This window comes from Pleurodeles waltl, chromosome 3_1 (genome assembly GCF_031143425.1).
Source record: "Pleurodeles waltl isolate 20211129_DDA chromosome 3_1, aPleWal1.hap1.20221129, whole genome shotgun sequence".
Classification (NCBI taxonomy): Eukaryota; Metazoa; Chordata; class Amphibia; order Caudata; family Salamandridae; genus Pleurodeles; species Pleurodeles waltl.
This window is the reverse complement of record NC_090440.1, coordinates 222199929-222223698: the sequence shown is the minus strand read 5'-3', so window position 1 is coordinate 222223698 and position 23770 is coordinate 222199929.

The following is a 23770-nucleotide window of genomic DNA, read 5'->3' as shown; positions in this document are numbered from 1 at the left end:
ACTTACAGACACCAGCTTGGCTTGGTGCCCAGAGGCAATATCAATACCTCACCCAACAGCCCATATATTGACGAGACAAAGGAAGGTTACACACCATACATTGGGTGGATTCCCAGGGCCTTCATACAGCGCTAATATAGGGATTACACACAAACCCACAACAGGACTAAAATGCTGGATGCCACAAAGACCATGACACCCGAATATAACATCCTGACTTGGAATATATGGGAAATGACCACATACCCTAAATGACACACAGTCTATACACGCCTCAGATAGCTGACCAACACGGAACAGGTGAAACTGCACAAGAGGTGGCGGGATAAGATTCATGCCATGCCCTACTCAACGTATGCATGGGGGCATTAATATGGATTGCACCAGGGGTCCCACTAGGGTTGGTCATGAGTGGGGCGGACTAGAAAGGTCGATATGTCGTGATTGAGGGGTGACTAAATGGAGACCCCTGACCATAGCAACGATATTCACCAAATACTGACCACTCAGGCTTTCTGGAGCAACTGACGCCAGTGCTATCCCACGACCCACTGACACTGTTTATACGGGGGGCTTTAATTGTGAGCTTGACATCAACATAGACAGATTCAAACCACTCCTACATATCCAAAGTTGGCATCAATTGACACGTTCCTTTCAGCAATGGGTGGGTACCATATAAGTGTGGGACATGTGGAGGCTGATGCACCCCTATTGAAGAACGTACTAATTTTACTGTCTGGTACATCGACTACACACAAAGGTGGACCTGTTTCACTGCAGAGCAGCATTACACACAAAAATAGCAGACATGGAACATAAAGGCGGTCATTATGAACATGGCGGTCCGGACCGCCATGCTGGCGGTGGCGGAAATTACCGCCACAAGCATAGAGGTCCGTAGCACCATATTTTGTTCAGAGGGAGACCGCCATAGGCCGAACTCCACCACCGCCAGTCTACCGCTGCCAGGCAGCCTGATGATGGTGGAGTTCCTTATCCGACAGGGCAGCGCTGCAAGCAGCGCTGCCCGCCGGATAAAGAACCTGTGTTCCTCCAGCCTTTCCCTGGAGGTTTCCTCACCAGGGAAAGGCTGGCGGAAGGGGTGCTCCGGGGACCCCCTCCCCCGGGGGCCCCTGCACTGCCCATGCACCCGATTTACGGGCAGTGATATGGGCGATGGGTGCTGCTGCACCCTCCACACTGCTACATTGACGATGGCTCCATGTGGAGCTATCGACAATGTCCAGGCCCAACATTCCACTGGGCCGGCGGGCAGAAACACTGTTTCTGCCTGCCAGCCCAGCGGAATGTTGTTTATTGGGCCGGCGTGGTCCTCAACGGGCTGGCAGTGTGTGTTTAGACCGCCAGCCTGAACTCGGCGGTAAATCCTGCCGAGTTCATAACGAGGCCCAAAGTCTGCACCATCTCAAACCATTACACGCTGAAAATAGTAGTCCGGTGGAGCAATAGCAGAGACAAGATCCCAACCTGAAAACTCCATTCAGTGGCATTACAAGACACTCCCATCCAGGACACAGTAGGAACACATATCTCAAACTACTTTACCGAGAGCAAAGGCTCGACAGTCCATCGCAATGGAATTGGAGGATTTTAAACTGGTGGTGCGGGACACTAAGGCCCGTATTTATACTTTTTTAGCACCACATTTGCACCGCTTTTTGACTCACAAAAGGCGCAACTTACAAAATACAATTGTATTTTTCAACTTTGCGCCGCTTTTGCATCCAAAAATGATGCAAATGCGGCGCTAAAAAAGTATAAATATGGGCCTAAATTGCCACAGCATGGGAAGGGAAAAAATCCTGCTCAACAACATCTCAGACATTGAAAAAGACTTGCCCCAATTTGGAACTGGAAAAGGCTCTGCACTTTATGGCAAAAACATGCAGAACTGTTAACAGACTGGGATCACTAAATTATAGAGAACACATAACCAGACCTAATGGGGAGGGAGATAATGTGGGGATACTGTTGGCATGGCTGCTGAGAGAAGACATGACATGTAGCACCATAAAATCAATAACACAATCTACTGGTGAGGACATCATAAGTAGGTATAAACACAGCTTTCATGACTACCATTCCACCCTATACACAGAAGTCCCTGAGTATGTCCAAGACATACCAATACAGACCATTGGCCCACTGCTTCACAGTGAAGTGGATGGGCTGTTACAGATAGTGGAGAGAAGAATCACCATCACAAATAGTATGAAACAAAATACCAGGAAGAGGTGGCTTCCCCATTGAATCTTATTCTGCCTAAATAACTCACCTGATGCGGAACCTACTCCAGGTTTACAATGATGCACGAACGGTGGAACTACTACCAGAGTCATTACGAGAGGCACTAATAGTGGTGCTTCCTAAATCAGACAGAGATCCCACAGATGAGAAATCATGTAGGATTATATTAGGAAATATTACAAAATATTAGAAAAGTACTAGCGAACAGACTATTACCAATTGTGGGGTATTTTGTCCACTTAGACAAAATGGTTTTATACTGGACAGGAACACTTTCTTAAGCATTAGGCACTTACTGTGCCTCATGAGGGATCACACGGCTGCCAATGTGGATACATTGCAGTGTCCTTAGACATTGAAAAGACATTTGATATCTTCAGCTGGCTCTATCTCTTGTTGGTACTTGATAAAATGGACATGGGCCTGACATTCCTGGAGTAGATATCAGATGATACTATCACTCTACGGCTAGATTCAAGACGAGACGGGTCATCTCAGACCGCTTTACAATAAGCAGAGGTACACGTCAGGGCTGCCTACTTTCCACATTGAATTTTGCATTGGCCATAGAACTATGCCTCCTAGAGCTCATGCCAAGATCCAAAAACGACATGCAGATTTATGGACCTTGCAATGTCCTAGAAAGCAAGTGTGGCTCCGGAGGTGGGAATATTGGTGGAAGATTTGCTGAAGTGGGATAAGGCAGAAGCTGATGTGCTAACACCAGCCTTACTGAAATCAATCAATCAATTAATACATTTGTAGAGCACACTACCCACCCATGAGGGTCTCAAGGTGCTGAGGAAAGAAGGACGAGGCACCATTGGTCTAATATGGGTTGCATCCATTTCGAATCAAGAAGCAAAGAATAACATCAGAGTACCCTGAACACACAAATGGGGCACACCACAAGAAGTGAAACAGGGTGGAGGCAGACCCTGGGCAGTACCCAAATGGGCTGGTGGAGACGTGTATACCCAGATGGCACACGCATGCCTACACTCTAGACTGTGAGTTCACTGTCTCTGCGACCCCCCTAGAACAGGGTGATTACGATCGGGACAGATATTTGGAAATAGAGACAAAATATACGCTGGAACAACTGGTTGACAAGGGCTGGCATGGGGACCACTGCTCGTGCAAACCCAGGTGGCTGCCACAAGACTCTAAAGAATGCTGCTGACCGCCTAGTTGACTAAAACTTACAAGTAGTAACCTCCTAACAAAGCTGCCTGTCTTTGCAATGACGACCTGATTGATGGGTGGGGGTAGTAGGACTGGTGTGACCGGTATCAATCTGGGCACGCCATTTGCACATGGCAGATAATGTATGGTTGCGCAAATGCTTCACTATTAAGACTGAATAAAAAAATCTAAAAAAAAGAGTAGTAGGAGTTGTGGAAATTATTCTATTAGCCCTAGTTGTATACCTGAAAAGCTGCACTTTTCAAACTACTAGAATATTTGTGTTTATAGGTGTGGGGTTTGGGGGTGAGGTGAGGTTGAGAGAGGTAAGGTGGTTCAGGTATTTTGAAAGATTCTTCCCAGTGGTGCAGTGAAAGGTATATAAAAATATCTCCCAACTTAAACAATGTATCCTAAATATAGTTTACAAAAACAAAACACCTCCCATTGGATGTAGGTTTTCTATTATTGATCCTAGTGAGTCGGTAATTTTGTAGACAATATTTAGGTCACAATACTCATGTCAGATGATATTCTGACAGGAATATGTTGGATATATGTCTGGGCATGCACTAGGGAAAAGGTGAAAGAGACATATCACTTTGAGACTAAGGCAAATTGGTCTGTGGTGGCTGGGCGCCAAGACTACTAACCAGAGAAGGTCAATGAATGGGGCTTTCAGGTCATGGTAAGCTGTTGTGCTATTTAAGGAATTCACTTCCCTTGCCTGACAACTGTGTTACGTATGCTGCGTTACCTTTGTTTGCCTTATTCTGTCCTTCACCTTTCTCATGTTGCGTGGTTACCTGACTGCCTGAATTTGCATTTACTTATGATTGGGCTTGTCTGTTACACTTGTTCTTATTTCTATTTAACAACACTAAAGGATGATAGATGGAGTATTGAAACTTTCCAAACACTCACCCCGAGTCACAGATCTGGGTTTAGTCCATTGTTCTTATGCTTACCATGCCACCCTAGTTTGGACCCAGCCATATGCAAATTAGTCTTGACCCTGTTCCCTATGGGAACAGTCCAGCCCGAACTTCCAGGCCAGGCGCTCCCTGGACCAGAAACAAGCATCCTGGGACCGGTTTCAGGGTATCACACTTTATTAGCCATACTAGCATGAATCCAGTGGCACAGTGAGCACGGGTCCCATACCTGGGCATACCCTTCCCACACCTGGGCAACTTTGGCAACACAAAAGGATGATAGATGGAGTGTTGAAACTTTTCAAACACTCACCCCCAGTCACAGATCTGGGTTTAATCCATTGTTTGTTTGCTCACCAAGCCACCCCAGCTTGGACCCAGCCATATGCAAATCAGTCTTGACCCTGTTCCCCATGGGAACAGTCCAGCCCGAACTGCCAGGCAAGGCACTCCCTGGACCAAAAACAAATATAGAAGCATCCTTGGAGCGGTTTCAGGGTATCACCCTTCATCAGCCAGGATAACTTGAATCCAGTGGCACAGTGAACATGGGACCCACATCTGGGCATACCCTTCCCACTTAGTGCAACTTTAGCAACACTAAAGGATGATGGACAGAGTCTTGAAACTTTTCGGGATGATTAACAGAGTCTTGAAAGTTTTCAAACACTCACTCGCAGTCACAGATCTGGGTTTAATCCATCGTTGTTTTGCTCACCATGCCACCCCAGTTTGGACCCAGCCATATGGAAATCAGTCTTTACCCTGTTCCCCACTGGAACAGTCCAGCCCAAACTGCCAGACCAGGTCCTCTCTGAACCAGAAACAAGCATCCTGGGACCAGTTTCAGGGTATCACCCTTCATCAGCCAAACTTGCTTGGATCCAGTGGCACAGTGAGCACAGGAACCACGTCTGGGCATACCCTTCCCACTTAGAGCGATTTTAGCAACATAAAATGATGATGCATATAGTGTTGAAACTTTTCAAATACTCGCCCCCAGTCACAGATCTGAATTTAATCCATTGTTCTTTTGATCACCATGCCACCACAGTTTGGACCCACCCATATATGAATCAGTCTTGACCCTGCCCCCATGGGTACAGTCCAGCCCGAACTGCCAGGCCAGGTCCCTCCTAGACCAGAAACAAGCGTCCTGGCACCGGTTCCAGGGTATCCCCCTTCATCAGCCAGGCTAGCTTGAATCTAGGGGCACAGTGATCACGGGACCCATGCATGGGCATACCCTTCCCACTTAGGGCAACTTTAGCAAAATTAAAGGATGATGGCCGGAGTGTTGAAACTTTTCAAACACTCACCCCCAGTCACAGATCTGGGTTTAATGCATTGTTCTTTTGCTCACCATGGCACCCCAGTTTGGACCCATATGGCTGGGCCTAAACTGGGGTGGCATGGTGAGCAAAAGAACAATGGATTCAACCCAGATCTGTGACTTGGGGTGACTGTTTAAGAAACCTCAGCACTCCATCCATTATCATGTTGTGTTGCTTATTTCTATCTAACCCCATTTCCAGGATTGGAGTCGACCTCCTAATTTCCGTGAATAATACTAAATATCTTTGCATTCTATGCACCCATAGTCTACTGTTAACCAGGGTAGGAACAAAGGAAAATGAAGTGTCCTAAGAAAAAACACAAAGAGTTACTGTAAGCAGTTTGGCTTAGGGTAATCATGTAACCAACTGTTCTTGCTAGTTCATTGTACAACAACAGACATAATGATCAAAGGATTGATTAAGTAGCTCTGTATGACCATTTATTTGGGGATAATAACCAGTAGACTTGAAGTGGACTGTACCTAAACCATGAACCAGTGTGTTGCAGAACTTAGAACTTGCAACCACGGTCAATTACACTTTCTGAGGGCAGGCCATGTAATTTTCCAATTTCTCTCATGAAAATCATAGCTAGTTAAGGGTATGAGGAAATATATATTGTGCATATTTGGTTACAAAGCTACCATAACTAGCACTCCTGTGCTTTTTCTATAAGGAGGAAGATCAGTGATAAAATCCATTGAGATCTTCTTCCATGGTCTGTTTGGAGTGGCTAATAGAATCAAGGAGCCTGAAAGTTTGAGGAGGGTGGAGAGACTTAATTTATGCATTAGCATTGTTTTACATATCATCCTATATCCCTTCCTTCTCATGGTGGACCACAAAAAATGTCTTGCCGCAAAATTGTAGGTCTTCTTTTCACTGAAGTGTTACATTGCGACTGTCACAACACCAAATGGAGTTCTTTTTCCTCGAACCTTGAAGTAGAAATTAACAGTTTATTTTTATAAAAGAAAAGTCTTCCATAATGATACATTTATTGGGTGCTTCCTGTGCCCATTGATTCAGATTCAATGATTGCAACTTGGTCCTCAAAAGAGTTAAATGTCTTCCAAATCATATACATTCAGCTTTGTTATTGCTTGGAATTGAGGTGATTCCATCTGAGTCTTTTCAGGGTCCATTTGCCTAGAAAAGCATTCATTTACTAATGCCATTTGCCTAGTCAGTATTTTATTTTTCATATTGCAACCTAGAAAGGAACTGCACCCATCTGGCACAGCAAACGTTGGCACATTTAGTTGATTTTATTTATCCAAGGTTTTTGTGATCAGTACATAAAATCATAGGACACAAAGCCCACTTGAGATTACGTCATAGTGAGAAAACACATCTTTTAAAGATAGTAGTTTTTTATCATATACTGTGCAGTTTATCCCACTGGTGAGCAGGCGGAAGTATCTGGAGAGACCATCAGCATTGGCATGGTCAACCCCGGGGCGAAGTTCCACCGTAAAGTCCATCCCGTGTAGGAAAATGGACCACCTCAAGAGTTTTGGATTCTAACCCCTCATCTGCATGAGCCATCTGAGGGGCCTGTGGTCTGTCTGAACCCGGAAGTGAGTCCCAAACAGGTAGGGTCTTAGCTTCTTCAGTGCCCAGACCACAGCAAATGCTTCTCTCTCAATAGCACTCCACCTTTGTTCCCGTGGTAATAATCTTCTGCTAATAAAGACTACTGGTTGGTCTGAGCCCTCCTCATTCAGCTGTGCTAGAACAGCCCCTATGCCATGCTCTGAAGCGTCTGTCTGCACAATAAATTCCTGGGAGTAGTCAGGGGCCTTGAGCACGGGGGCCGTGCACATGGCTTCCTTCAGAGAATCAAAGGCTTTCTGACAAGCCTCTGTCCAATTTACCAACCTAGGTTGTTTCTTGGAAGTGAGTTCTGTGAAGGGGGACACAATGGTACCATAGCCCTTGACGAATCTGCGGTAGTATCCAGTGAGGCCCAAAAAGGCTCTCACCTCCGTCTGTGTTCTAGGTGGTTTCCAGGCCTTGATAGTTTCAATCTTGGCCTGAAGTGGCTGCACCTTGCCACCACCTACTAGGTGTCCCAAGTACACCACGGAACCCTGCCCAATCCGGCACCTACTAGCCTTGATAGTCCGGCCTGCATGTTGCAGAGCCTGAAGCACTCCTTGAGGTGGAGCAGGTGTTCCTCCCAGCTGGAACTATAGACAGCTATGTCGTCCAGGTAAGCTGCACAGAAGGCATCTTTACCAGCTAGGACCCCGTTAACCAACCGTTGGAAGGTAGCGGGGCATTTTTCAGCCCAAATGGCATCACCCGGAATTGGTAATGGCCATCAGGGGTGGAAAAAGCCGATCTTTTTTTAGCCCCCTCAGTCAGGCCGATCTGCCAGTACCCTGAAGTAAGATTGAACGTACTCAGGAACTTGGCAGCGCCTAGCCTGTCAACGAGCTCATCAGCTCGCGGGATGGGGTGAGCATCAGTCCGGGTGACTGAATTGAGACCCCAGTAGTCCACACAGAACCGGAGTTCTGGCTTCACACCTGGGGCAGTAGCCTTGGGGACCAATACCACAGGGCTGGCCCAGGGACTACTGGATTTCTCAATAACCCCCAAAGTCAACATCTTGGAGACCAACTCCTTGATGCTGGCCTTCACTTGTCCGACAACCTGTACATTTTGTTCTTTACAGGGGGACTGTTACCTGTGTCAATGTCATGCACACAGAGGTGGGTTAGTCCAGGAGAAAGGGAGAACAGGGGGGGGAACTGCTCTAACAGCTCATAGCAGTCCCCTCTCTGGGTTGGAGTCAGGGAGTCAGAGAGAATGACACCCCCCACTGACCCATCTTCTTCTTTGACAGCGAGGAGGTTGGGGAGAGGTTCACTCTCCTCTTCCATGCCCTCATCTGTGACCAGGAGCATACTGACCTCAGACCTCTCAAAGTGAGGTTTGAGCTGGTTGTGATGGAGGACCCTTAGGGGGTGCCTAGGGGTCTTGAGGTCCACTAGGTAAGTGGCCTCCCCTTTACGCTCCTTGATCTCAAAGGGGCCAGTCCAGAGGTCCTGGAGAGCCCTGGGCTCTACTGGCTCCATCACCCAAACTTTGTCTCCAGGTGAGAACTCAACTAGAGTGGCCTTCTGGTCATACCACTCCTTCATCACCTCTTGACTGGCCTCAAGGTTACTCTGGGCCTGCTTCCAGAAGCGTTGGGTTTGTTTGCGGAGGGCCGGCATGTAGCTGACCACATACTGGGGAGGTGCCTGGGGAGCTTTCTCCCAGCCCTCTTTAACAATGCTTAGGGGTCCCCTGACAGGGTGACCATAGAGTAGCTCAGAGGGGCTGAACCCCACCCCTTTCTGGGGCACCTCTCTATAAGCAAACAACAGGCAGGGTAAGAGGACGTCCCACTTACGCCTCATGGCCTCAGTCAGGCCACCAATCATGCCTTTCAGGGTCTAGTTGAATCTCTCAACCAGCCCATTGGATTGAGGATGATAAGGGGTGGTAAACAGGTAGGTCACCCCACACTCATCCCACATGGTCTTCATGCATGCAGACATGAAGTTTGTGCCCCTGTCAGACACGACCTCCTTAGGGAATCCCACACGGGTAAATATTCCCAACAGGGCTCTGGTCACCACCTGTGCAGTCACTGTTCTCAGAGGGATTGCCTCTGGATAGCGGGTGGCATGGTCCACCAAAACCAGGATAAACCTGTTGCCCAAGGCAGTTTTGGGGTCCAAGGGACCAACAATGTCGATGCCCACCCTTTCAATGGGGGTGCCAACGACTGGGAGTGGGAGCAGGGGACCTTTAAGCCGTTTCCCTGCCTTCCCACTAGCCTGGCAGGTGGGGCACGATCTGCAGAAGTTATCTGAGGCTTTCCTCATTCTGGGCCAGTGAAAGTGGGTGTCAAGACTGTCAAAGGTCTTTTCTTGGCCCAGGTGTCCTGCCAGGGGAATGTCGTGAGCCAGGCCTAGTAGGAATTTCCGGTAACACTGGGGGACCACCAGCACACGGGGTGCCCCAGAACCTGGAATCCTACGCTCACTGTAAAGGAGATCATTCTCCCAGTAAATATGGTGAGTGCCAGAGGTGTCACCTGCTGCGTGGGCTGTTGCCTGCTTCCTCAGACCCTCAAGGGTGGGGCATTCTTTCTGCGCCTTGCAGAATGCTTCCCTCGTTGGCCCCTCCTCTACTTGCCAGCCAGCAAGTTCAGGTAGGTTACCCAGGTCAGCTATGTCCTCCCCAGTTGGCTCAGGGGCCTCCTCCTCCTCCTCAGGGGTCTCGTCTACCACCGTGGGAACATTGGAGGCGGGTTTCCCGCGCCCCTGGCCCTCCCTTTTGGCAGCTGTCTGGGCCATCTTTCCAGGCTCCAGACGCCCTTGACTCCCTTCCCGGGCAGTCATGGACCGTGTGGTCATGAGGACCCACTCAGGTAACCCTAACATCTCCAGGTGAGATCTGAGCTCTACTTCTTTCCAAGCAGAATGCTCAAGATCATTGCCTAACAGATAATCTACAGGCATGGCAGGACCCACAGCTACTTTCAGAGTACCAGAGACCCCCCCCACTCAAAGGGAACCAGAGCCACCGGTAGGTGACTCTCACGATTGTCAGTGATTATGACCTGGTGGAATGTATTAGGCACTATCTGCTCTGTTGACACCAGCTGACTCTGGATAGTAGTCATACTGGTTCCTGTGTCACGGAGAGCCTCCACCTTCTGCCCATTAATGGTGTCCCACTGCCTGTACTTGAAAGTGTTTCGGGGCATGTGGGCCTTGGGCACCATTTCTCTTTCTCCCAGGGACACTAGGGAAATCTCTACCTGCTCCCCAAAGCTATCTGGGTCCATCTCCCCCCCAAGCGCTACACTAGTCAACCCAGGTGTCTGTCTGGTAGTGGGCGGTGCCCTCTTGGAGCACTGGGGGTCGCCTTTATAGTGACCATACTGGTAATACTCCATGCCTTTGGGGTTGGGTTTCCCTGGCCTATCATATGTCCCTGTCTTTTTCCCAAATCTGGAAAAGGAATGGTTGCCACCCTCTCCCTGGGAATTCTTTTGGGGGCCTTTTGAGAGTTCCTTATCTGTAAGTTTATCTCCCCCCTCTTTCTTCTGTTGGGAACCCTGACCACCTTTGTGGGTGTCCCCCCCAGGTACCTTTCTGGACACTCTGGTGCTAACCCAGAGGTCCGCCTCCTCAGCAAGCTTCGTGGGATCAGTCAGCTTACCATCTACCAAGTGCTGGCGCAACTCTGTATAGGTAACATTGAGTATATGCTCTCTCAGAATCAAGTCATATAACCCTTTATAATTATCTACTTTGTTGCCCCGCACCCATCCATTCAGTGCCTTACTGGAAAAGTCAAATAAATCTACCCATGTTTGTGTGGTTTGTTTGGTGCTGTCCCTGAACCTCTGACGGTATCCTCAGGGGTCAGCCCAAACTTGGCAAGTAAAATGGCTTTCTGAAGTGGGTATGTGTTTTGATCAGGTTGATCCAATGTGAGAAGTGTGTCCCTCCCCAATGGCGGCACATAACCCCACATAGCTACCCCCCATTTCCTTTCTGGAACCTCATGAGCCCTTAGTGCAACTTCATAAGCAGCTAACCATTTATCTATGTCATCTCCCACCACAAAACTGGGCACCACATTTTTGGGTATACAAACCTTCTTTTCTCCAGCAGGTCCTGTCAGTATGCTGCCACCATTATTGCTGGATTCAGACTGTCTCGCCTTGATCTCCAGCTCCATGAGACTCAGTTCATGAGCCAACAATAGTTTCTTTTCAGCCAAATCTCCTGCAGCTTCCACCTGTTTGGCTGCCCTTTCAGCTTCAGCTTGTTTGGCTGCTCTTTCAGCTTGTTTGGCTTCTCTTTCAGCTTCAGCTTGTTTGGCTTCTCTCTCAGCCTCAGCTTGTTTGGCTTCTCTCTCTGCCCTTCTTTCCTCCTGCTGAGCCTCAATTTTCAGTTTTGCCATTTGCAATTGGAACTCCCTTTCCTCTCTCCTTTCCTCTGCGGTAAGGCTTTGCACAGAGACACTGCTCCCTGGTCTGGAAGGGGGCACAATTGCAGTGGTAACATCATCCACTGATAGCAACAAATCCTCTGAGGGGCCATTTTCTGGCTCCTCTTCCTCATCATCCTCCTCTAAATGGGCTTCTGCCCAGGCCCTCAGCGCCACTTGAAAGTCCTCCTTTTTGGAGGCCCCTTGGGTGGGTCCCCTCATTGCCCTGCAGAACCCTCTTAGCTGTTTGACCGTATATGTATCCAACAGGACTAGGTCAAAGTCTCCTACTTGAGACCCCGCCAGAGACATGTTGAGTGAGGATTTAGTTTTTGAAAATTGTCAGGAAAAACGAATTTGCAAAAAGAGATAAAAATCAAGTTGACCTTCAACTATGGGTAGGTAGTGAAATACCTAGCTACTGTATGTCACTGCACAAATACAAGTCCTATCCTCACCGCTGATCACCAATGTTAGAAATGGGGTTTTTGGTTGGCAGTCAGGTTACCCTCCAAGCAAGAACCCTCACTCTAGTCAGGGTAAGTCACACACAATCCAAAATTAGCCTGTGCCCACCCTCTGGTAGCTTGGCACGAGCAGTCAGGCTTAACTTAGAAGGCAATGTGTAAAGTATTTGTGCAATAAATCATACAATACCACAATACAGCACCACAAAAATACACCACACAGTGTTTAGAAAAATATATATTTATCAGGATAATTGTAGGTCAAAACGAATAAAGATGCAATGTGAATTTGTAAAGATTTCACTGAAAAGTGATATAAAGGCCCTCATTCCTACTCTGGCGGGCGGCGGTTGCCGCCCGCCAGACGGGAACCGCCAGTTGGCCACTACGCGGTCAAAAGTCCGCTGACGGCATTCAGACCTTCCTGCTGGGCCGGCGGGCGCTAACTATGTTAGCGCCCGCCGGCCCAGCGGGAAGGAGGGCTGAAACACAGGAGCCGGCTCCGAATGGGCCCCAGGACACCCGTTCCCACCAGCCTCTTCCTGGCGGTGACAACCGCCAGAAACAGGCTGGTGGGAAGGGGGTCAGAATCCAAATGGCAGCGCTGCTTGCAGCGCTGCCATGGCGGATTCGCCCAACCGGGGCTAAATCGGCAGGAAACCGCCGGCCCGGTTTTCTGACCGCGGCGTGAGAATGGGCAAGGAAGCCCCGCCAGCCTGTTGGCGGTGCTTCCGTCATTCGTGGCCCTGGCGGTCATAGACCGCCAGGGTCAGAATGACCCCCAAAGTGTCTTAAGTCTTTAAAAAGCAAACAAAGGTGGTCAATACAACCCTGGCGGATGGTGTTAAAGCGGCGGTAATATCGCCAACAGGCCGGCGGTAAAAAATTTGGAATTATGACCGTGGCGGAAACTGCCAACAAAGACAGCCACTTTAACACTCCGACCGCCATGGCGGTACAGACAAACAGCGCGGCGGTCACCGCCAACAGACAGGCGGAAGACAATGTACCGCCCACAGTATCACAACCTACCAATCCGCCACCTTTTCCGAGGCGGATTCACCGCAGATAAAAACACGGCGGAAATAGACATTTCAAAGGGAAAACGCTCACCTCTACACACTCCACGAGGAAGAGGGTCACCATGGAGCCGGATCTCCATATTCTTTCTGCGATAGTCTTCCTGCTCCTATACGAGGATCATCAACACCGGCGGCGAAGACCACGGTGAGTACTGCACCTACGACGCAGGAGAGGGGGTAGGCAAAAACACAGGGACACACACAACCAACATCCCAAACCCCACCCCGACCCTCACACACGACAACACACACCAATGCATATCTATACATTACAGTAACTCCCCCAACCCCCCCGGAAGAATGCAAAGACAAAAGGAAATGAGTGTAACTATTGTAATATATCAAAATTCAGTAAGTAAAAATATACATATATATATATATATACACTATAAACAAAATATACACCACGATTAGTAGTCCAGGTTTTGCATCATTCATAGTCCGTGGACCACTGGGCCCAAAATGCATGGGCAAGGCCCACACAAGATACCCGATCAAAACGGAGAGAACACTGCAGGGGCATCAGATAGAAATACAACAGGCACCTCAGGGGGAAGGGAAGGGGGGGCACCTCGGCCAGATGAGTGCCCCATGCCAAATCCACGAGGGGCCTCCATGCCCATTGATGTATCCTGGGGAGTGCAAAGCCACAGTCTCTCAAGTCTCTACAGTGGGTGGGTTGCCCACTGTACCATCCTGGGGAGTGCAAAGCCACAGTCTCTCAAGTCTCTACAGTGGATGATTTGCCCACTGTACCATCCTGGGGAGTGCAAAGCCACAGTCTCTCAAGTCTCTCCAGTGGGTGGTTTGCCCACTGTACCATCCTGGGGAGTGCAAAGCCACAGTCTCTCAAGTCTCTACAGTGGGTGGCTTGTCCACTGTTCCATCCTGGGGAGTGCAAAGCCACAGTCTCTCAAGTGGATAACAGTCTCCACTGGTTCTGGAGGGGGCTTTGTGCCCAGAGTGCTTCATCCGGCCAAGGACTGAGGTAGTGGATGTCAATCTCCACTGGTTCTGGAGGGGGCATTGTGCCCAGAGTGCTTCATCCTGCCAAGGACAGACGGAGTGGATGCATGTCTCCACTGGTTCTGGAGAGGGCATTGTGCCCAGAGTGCTTCATCCTGCCAAGGACAGACGCAGTGGATGCATGTCTCCACTGGTTCTGGAGGGGGACTGGTGCCCAGAGTGCTTCATCCTGTGCAGGACAGACGGAGTGGATGCATGTCTCCACTGGTTCTGGAGGGGGCTTTGTGCCCAGAGTGCTTCATCCTGCCAAGGACTGAGGTAGTGGATGTCAATCTCCACTGGTTCTGGAGGGAGCATTGTGCCCAGAGTGCTTCATCCTGCCAAGTACAGACGGAGTGGATGCATGTCTCCACTGGTTCTGGAGGGGGACTGGTGCCCAGAATGCTTCATCCTGTGCAGGACAGACGGAGTGGATGCATGTTTCCACTGGTTCTGGAGGGGGACTGGTGCCCAGAGTGCAGCACACACCCCGTGACGGTCCCAGTTGCGTCACTGCCCCTGCCGCAAATGGGCTAGCGGTGCACTCCATGGCGGTCTTTGCCCTGTTCAGCTGTCCCTGGCCTGTTCAACGGTGCTTGAGTTGCCAGTGTCAGACCTGTTCAGCGGTGCATTCCATGGCGGTCTTTGCCCTGTTCAGCTGTCCCTGACCTGTTCAGCGGTGCTTGAGTTGCCAGTGTCAGACCTGTTCAGCGGTGCATTCCATGGCGGTCTTTACCCTGTTCAGCTGTCCCTGGCCTGTTCAGCGGTGCTTGAGTTGCCAGTGTCAGACCTGTTCAGCGGTGCATTCCAAGGCGGTCTTTGCCCTGTTCAGCGGTCCCTGCCCTGTTCAGCGGTGCTTGAGTTGCCAGTGTCAGACCTGTTCAGCGGTGCATTCCATGGCTGTCTTTGCCCTGTTCAGCGGTCCCTGGCCTATTCAGCGGTGCTTGCCAAGGCGGTCCTTCATTGCCCAGCAGGGCTGTGGCTGGCGGTCCTTCATGGGTCAGCTGGGCTGTGGCTTGCGGGGCCCTCCTGGCCAGCTGGGCTGTGGCTGGCGGTGGCCTCCTGACCAGTGACGAGATGGCTGGCCTCCTGGGCTGTGACTCTGGTGGTGGCCTCCTGGCCAGTGACGATGGGGCTGGCCTCCTGGGCAGTGACTCTGGCGGTGGCCTTCTGGCCAGTGACGATGCGGCTGGCCTCCTGGGCAGTAACTCTGGCGGTGGCCTCCTGGCCAGTGACGATGGGGCTGGCCTCCTGGGCAGTGACTCTGGCGGTGGCCTCCTGGCCAGTGACGATGGGGCTGGCGGTGGCCTCCTGGGCAGCAGGGATGATGGCGGTCTTCTCCGCCGTGCTGCTCCTGCCAGCCTTTGGAGATTTCATCTGCCCCTTCCCCACCTTGGGAGGAGTCACAGCTGAGTCCACACTCCCCCCGGGACCCTTGTGAGCGGCTTTGCTGGCTGGAGTCTTCCCCCTCTCCCGCCGGGCACTGTCCAACTTCTGGTGCTTCACAGGCGGTGGACTGGCTGTGCTGTGGCTCCGTGCCACACTGGCTGTCCTGGTGGCCGGTGCACTCCACATACCTGTAACAAAAGGCACCACTGGTCCCGGAGATTTTTTGGCTGAGGTGCTAGTACGGGACCTATGAGTTGGACGGGGGTGGTGGGAAATAGGTTAAGGGGGGACAGGAAAAGTTGTTTGGAGACACAGGTACGGGTAGATGGAGGGCGTTTGGGAGTGAAGGAAGAGGTGGTGGTTGTAGGAGGTGTAACTTTTGTCGATTTGGGTGCAGGTGCATGGGCTGGAGGCTGTCGTGAGGTGGATGGCTGTTGGGTGGGTGTGTGCCTGCATTTGTGTATCTTGGGAGGGGGTGTCACAGACACACTGGGAGAGGACACAGGGGACGTGTAAATGGTAGTGGGGGTAGTGAGTGCATGTGAGCGGGGTGTGGTGGTGGGTGTGCTGGTGCGGGACGTAGTGGCTGTAGTGGTAGTGCATGCAGGTGTGAGTGTAGACGAGACTGGGAGGGAGGAGCGAGACGAGGAGGAGGGAGACACAGTGGAGGCAGTGGATGTTGCTGTGTCTGTATGTGTGTGATGCTTGCGTGAGTGCCTGTGGGATGTGTGGTGCTTATGTTTGCCTGAGCTTCCCTTGTGTGGTGAGATGTGTGCCGGCTGGTCTGATGGTGTGCTTGGGATAGGCTGGGGTACAGGGTCCTGGGTCTGGGTGGAGGAAGTTGGAGGGGGGAGGCTAGATACAGGGACAATGGCTGCCATCAGTGCTGAGGCCAGAGTTTGCAGGGTTCGATGAAGGGCATCCTGACCAGAATGAATGCCCTCCAGGAATGCATTTGTGTGTTGCAATTCCCTTTCTACACCCTGGATGGCATTCAAAATGGTAGACTGCCCAACAGTGAGGGACCTGAGGAGGTCAATGGCCTCCTCACTGAGGGCAGCAGAGGTGCCTGGGGCAGAGGCTGAGGTGCCTGGGGCGAAGGTGATTCCCACCCTCCTGGGTGAGCGGGCACGGGGCACACCCTGAGGGGCTGCTGAGAGGGCGGTGCTCGTAGGGGGGTGGCGGCTGTACCTGTAGAAGTGGGGGGCACTGATTTTGCCGCCACCACAAGGGAGGTCCCATCGGAGGACGAGTCCGTGTCACTGGTTGCCGATCCTGTGACTGCTGTGGTGCTCCCCTCGCCCTCCATCCCACTGGTGTATTCCGAGTCCATGGTGTGGCCCTCCTTGGCCATGTGGGATGCAGCTCTCTCTGCTCCGGTGCCACTGTACCTCCGCCTGATGATGCTGATGCACACAAGAACAGGGAGACCACAAAAAGGGGGGGGACAACAGAAGAAAGACAGGTTGAGTGCATGGCTTACCGCTACCGTTGGCGGACAATACAGACACAGCAGCCCCCTGCACTACGTCGCGCTGTTGGGCTCTACAGAAGCAATTTCTGGAATATGGCCCACATGGCTATGGACGACATCTGCACACATAGATGACACAGGGGCATGAATACCTGTACTTGGCACTCTACAGAGTTGGGGTCGGGTGCCACTTGGCCTGCATTACGGAGGGGCCTACCCTACGGAACTCGCCCTGGCCTAGGGAAACCCACAGCCCTCCTCCCCCACCCAGACCCCTTCACTGCACGCAAAGTCCGCTGAATGATGTTGTACTCACCCCCTTGTGTCTGCCGTGATGCCCTCAAGCGCCCATCCAACTCAGGGTAGGCCACCGCCAGGATCCGGAACATCAGGGGGGTCAGGGTTCGACGGGAACCCCTCCCACGTTGGGAGGCCATCCCCAGCTGAGCCTCCGCCGTCTTCTTGCTCCAGCGGCAAATGTCCTCCCATCTTTTCCGGCAGTGGGGGCTCCGTCTGTGGTGGACCCCCAGGGTCCGGATGTCCTTGGCGATGGCACGCCAAATATCCTTCTTCTGGTGGGCGCTGACCTACATGACATGTACAGGGGAAGAAGAGAAGTCATTACCAACTGCACCGTCTATGGAGTGGCCCACATCCCTACCCTTGCCATGTGGCACATGCATTCACAGTCCTTCATGCACGCAGAACTGTGCCCCCTTCATTCTTACAACCAGGCCTCTCCACACAGGCATAGCCCATACAACGTGCTCCCTGTGTACTTACCTGTTGGTTTGGAGGACCGTAGAGTAGCGTGTACTGGGGGAGGACCCCGTCCACGAGCTTCTCCAACTCCTCTGCAGTGAAGGCAGGGGCCCTTTCCCCAGACGCACGAGCCATTGCCTCTTCCAGACCGAGGTCACAGTAGCACTTGCAGTGTAGGTCCTCTCCTGTCGAAGATCAGGTATCGAGTGATTGAACAGATAAAAAATGGCGGTCACGTCCGCGGCGGTGCGTACCATCACCGCCGGCGTACATCGTCATTGGCTTCTGGGACCCATAGGGTCCAATGTTAACCAATGTAGCATTGAGCCGCGGTCTTCGACCGCCTACCGCGACGGTGTACAATGCCAGCGCAGTTACCTCACATCCCATTGTCCCAGTTTAGAGGTCAGACACCCGCCATTTCAGGGGCCCACATGGCCTAATTACCAACTGCGTCACACATACCTAGGCCTTGTCTCACAACACAAATACAGGCCACATTTTGAGTATGAATGGTGTTCTGTGTAGACTGTGGGTACATACCTCTGAGTTGTTTGACCCTGTGGTCGCTGTTGTCCTTCCTAGGCACCGTCCGCTGGGACATGTGAGGAGATGGCGGAATCCTCCGGTGTACCGACCGCTGGTGGACCTGTCGACAATGGAGGAAAGAAGTTTGATCATCACCTACAGGTTTGACCATGCCACAATCCAGGGACTGTGTGCCCAGTTGGAGTCTGACCTGATGTCAGCAATCCGCCATCCCACAGGAATCCCTCCTCAAGTGCAGGTGCTATCAGTGCTCCATTTCCTTGCAAGTGGGTAATTTCAAACAACAGTGGCCATGGCATCAGGGATGTCCCAGCCTATGTTTTCCAACGTGTTGTCCAGAGTGTTGTCTGCCCTGGTGAAACACATGCGGAGCTACATCGTTTTCCCTCAGGTGGAGGATTTGCCGACAGTTAAAGGTGACTTCTATGCCCTTGGACATATCCCCAACATCATAGGTGCCATTGATGGGACCCATGTGGCTATGGTCCCCCCCCACAGGAGTGAACAGGTGTACAGGAACCGGAAGAGTTATCATTCCATGAATGTACAGATGGTATGTTTGGCAGACCAGTACATCTCCCAGGTAAATGCTATGTTCCCTGGCTCTGTGCATGACGCCTACATCCTGCGGAATAGCAGCATCCCTTATGTGATGGGTCAACTCCAGAGGCACCGGGTGTGGCTATTAGGGGACTCTGGTTACCCCAACCTGTCATGGCTACTGACCCCAGTGAAGAATCCCAGGGCAGAGGAACGCTACAATGAGGCCCATGCGCAGACTAGGAGGGTGATCGAACGCACCTTCGGCCTCCTGAAGGCCAGGTTTAGGTGCCTCCATATGACAGGTGGTTCCCTATTCTACTCACCAAAGAAGGTGTGCCAGTTCATCGTGGACTGCTGTATGCTTCACAACTTGGCATTGCAACGACAGGTGCCTTTTCTGCAGGAGGATGGTCCAGATGGCGGTGTTGTGGCAGCTGTGGAGCCTGTGGACAGTGATGAGGAGGAAGCAGAGGAAGAAGACATTGACAACAGGGACTCAGTTATCCAGCAATATTTCCAGTGACACACAGGTGAGAAAACAATCCTGTCTACTACAAATACTTTCACATTTCTACCTCTATCCTGTCTGTCGATTTCAACCTGTATATGGTCACTGAGTTGTACATTTCCCTTACGGTTTCACAGGTGTGGTTTCCAACGTGTGTCATGTGCTTAGATTCCTCATGGGCTTGAGATGTGTGACATAGGTATATTGACATTACATTTGAAAACGCTTTTTGTCACTGTCATTGCTAATACACTTTTTCGAAATCACAGACTGACTCCAGATTGTTTTGCGCTTCAAGGGTGTGTATTGAAGTGCTAAATATTGGAGGGGGGTTGTTAAATGTTGAGGGGTGATGGTGGAGGAATGTCCATGGCAGAGTCCAGTCTATTAGTCTCACATATGGGCATAGGAAGTGGAGCTGGGGCAGTTCCAATATGGACAGGGTTACAAAGTGGGACAGTTGGATGACAATCAGGTTGGTCTCATTTCTTGGCGGGGTCTTGGCATCGTGCTCTGTCTTGTTCCTGGATCTCAGGGACCGCTTGCGGGGTGGTTCTCTGTCTGCAGGGGGTGGGGTGCTGGTGTGGTGGTCCTGTGGTGGTGCCTTCTGTCCACTAGCGCCAGCGAAGGTGGTGGGCAGTTCATCGTCCATGCTAGTGTCAGGGGCCCCTTGGAGTGCCACAGTGTCCGTCCTGGTGTTAAGTATTTCCTTCAGCACCCGTACGATGGTGCCCAGGGCGGAGCTGATGGTTCTGAGTTCCTCCCTGAACCCCATATACTGTTCCTTCTGCATGCGCTGGGTCTCCTGAAACTTGGCCAGGACCGTTGCCATCGTCTCCTGGGAGTGGTGGTATGCTCCCATGATGAGGAGAGGGCCTTGTGGAGAGTGGGTTCCCTTGGCCTGTCCGCCCGTCGCACGGTAGCCCTCCTAGTTCCCCTGTGTTCCTGTACCTCCGTCCCCTGGACCGTGTGCCCACTACCACTGCCCCCAGGTCCCTGTTGTTGTTGGGGTGGTGGGTTTTCCTGGGTTCCCTGTAGTGGTACACACAGCTGATTGATGTGTCCTGGGGACGGAGGTATGGGCCCGCTGGGTGGGTGCTGTGCTGGTGTTACCAGAGGGTGGAAGGTCTGTGGTGGGCTGTGCCTGTGTGAGGGGAACCGACTGTCCCGAGGCCCACGATGGTCCGGGCTGGTCATCTGGATCCAGTTGGACAGAGCTGCTGTCATCACTGTGGGCCTTTTTCTGTGGGTGGGGTGAAGATGTCTGGACCCTCCTGTCTGGTGACGTTGGGTAGTGGTCCTGCAGGGGTGTAAAAGCATGATTATTGCATCTGTGTGTGTCATGGTGTGCAATGGGTGGGTGACCGTGTACCCCAGTGCTAGCATTCCTGTGTGGGGGCTTGTGTAATGATGGTTGAGGGGGGTGTTATGGGTATGTGCAGAGGGCATGCTTTAGTGATGGGTGTCCATGCTTTGTTTTGTCATGCAGGGCTTGGTGTTGGGATGGGTGGTTTGTGTTATTAGTACATTTGTGAGAAGTTGGAGTGATAGGGGAGGGGCGAGGGTGGGGGTCTGTGATAGCATACAGGTAGGGTGGGGGATATGATAGTTAAGATTTGACTTACCAGAGTCCATTCCTCCACCGACTCCTGCGAGGCCCTCAGGATGCAGAATCGCCAATACCTGCTCCTCCCATGTTGTTAGTTGTGGGGGAGGAGGTGGGGGTCCGCCGCCAGTCCGCTGTACCGCGATGTGGTGTCTTGAGACCACGGAACGCACCTTCCCCCGTAGGTCGTTCCACCTCTTCCTGATGTCGTCCCGATTTCTTGGGTGCTGTCCCACTGCGTTGACCCTGTCGACTATTCTTCGCCATAGCTCCATCTTCCTAGCTATGGAGGTGTGCTGCACCTGTGATCCAAATAGCTGTGGCTCTACCCGGACGATTTCCTCCACCATGACCCTGAGCTCCTCCTCCGAGAACCTGGGGTGTCTTTGCCATGCCATGGGGTGGTGTGGGTGATGTGTGGGTTGGTGTGTGTTGTGCTGTGTGGGGTGATATTTAGTGGTGTGTTGTGTGAGGTGCGTGGATGTTATGTGGGTGATGGTGTTGAGTGCCTGTGAATGCTAGTTTGTGGATGCTGGTGTCTCTCTCTGGCCTTCTTTCGGAAAAAAAATTGTCGTAGGGGTTTGTGGGTGATATGGGTGTGTGTTTTATATTGTATTGGGTGTGTGGGAGTGGTGTGTGTATGTGTATCAGGTGTGTGTATTTCAAATTGTCGAATGTGGTGGTGTTTTGGAGATGTGTGTGTATTTTGAGCGCGGTGGTGTGTACCGCCAACGGAATACCACGGTTGAAAGACCGCCGCGTGGATTCGTGGGTCGTGATAGCATGGGCGTATTTCTGTTGGCATGACGGTGGAGGTTTTGTTTTCGCCAGTTTATCACTGACCTTTGGTGTTGCGGACTTGTGTGGGTGTCTGAATTTTGTCGGATTTCGAGATGTGGGTCGTAATAGCTGTGGCGGAATTCCGCGGCCGCGGCGTGTGTTGGCGGTCTTCTGCACGGCGGTAAGAGGCTTTCACCGCCAATGTTGTAATGACCTCCAAAAGTCTCTTTCAAGCACAAAGTACCTGGTTTGGAGTGGAAAATCTCCACAAAGGGCCGCAGAAGAAGAGATACGTGGAAAAATGGTGTGTGCGTCAATTTCTCCCCAGCACACACAGACTTGGGTCGTTATTTTTCACGCGGGGAAGTCGTGCGTCGTTTTCCGGTGCGCGGACAGTCTCTTTCTGTGGGTCGTGGGGATTACCAGATGTCCCGAGTCTGTGCGTGGATTCTCCTGCTTGTTTTCCGGCTGCGCGTCGTTCTGCGGGGCTGTGCATCGAAGTTTCGCTCTCATGGCAGACGTCGCGTCGATTTCTCCTCTGGAGGTCGGGCTGCGTTGTCCTTGCGAGGCTGTGCGTCGAAGTTCTGGTCGTCCCGAAGGCATCGCGTCGATCAGCGTCGGTGTGCGGCATTTTTCTCACTGCGGCCCAAGCTGTGCATCGAAAATTGCGGCGCACGAAGCGTCTAAGTGAAAAAGAGAAGTCTTTTGGTCCTGAGACTTCAGGGAACAGGAGGCAAGCTCTATCCAAGCCCTTGGAGAGCACTTTTACAGCCAGACAAGAGTTCAGCAAGGCAGCAGGCCAACAGCAAGGCAGCAGTCCTTTGTAGAAATCAGACAGGTGAGTCCTTTGAGCAGCCAGGCAGTTCTTCTTGGCAGGATGTAGTTTCTGGTTCAGGTTTCTTCTCCAGAAAGTGTCTGATGAGGTAGGGCAGAGGCCCTGTTTTATACCCAAATGTGCCTTTGAAGTGGGGGAGACTTCTAAGAGTGGCTAAGAAGTGCACCAGGTCCCCTTTCAGTTCAATCCTGTCTGCCAGGGTCCCAGTAGGGGGTGTGGCAGTCCTTTGTGTGAGAGCAGGCCCTCCACCCTCCCAGCCCAGGAAGACCCATTCAAAATGCAGATGTATGCAAGTGAGGCTGAGTACCCTGTGTTTGGGGTGTGTCTGAGTGAATGCACAAGGAGCTGTCAACCAAGCCCAGCCAGACGTGGATTGTAAGGCACAGACAGATTTAAGTGCAAAGAAATGCTCACTTTCTAAAAGTGGCATTTCTAGAATAGTAATATTAAATCCGACTTCACCAGTCAGCAGGATTTTGTATTACCATTCTGGCCATACTAAATATGACCTTCCTGCTCCTTTCAGATCAGCAGCTGCCACTTCAACAATGTATGAGGCCAGCCCCAATGTTAGCCTATGAAGGGAGCAGGCCTCACAGTAGTGTAAAAACGAATTTAGGAGTTTTACACTACCAAGACATATAACTACACAGGTACATGTCCTGCCTTTTACCCACACAGCACCCTGCTCCAGGGGTTACCTAGGGCACACATTATGGGTGACTTATATGTAGAAAAAGGGGAGTTCTAAGCTTGGCAAGTACTTTTAAATGCCAAGTTGAAGTGGCAGTGAAACTGCACACACAGGCCTTGCAATGGCAGGCCTGAGACAAGGTTAAGGGGGCTACTTAAGTGGGTGGCACAACCAGTGCTGCAGGCCCACTAGTAGCATTTAATCTACAGGCCCTAGGCACATATAGTGCACATTACTAGGGACTTATAAGTAAATTAAATAGTCCAATCAGGTATGATCCAAAGTTACCATGTTTAAAAAAGGAGAGAGCATATGCACTTTAGCACTGCTTAGCAGTGGTAC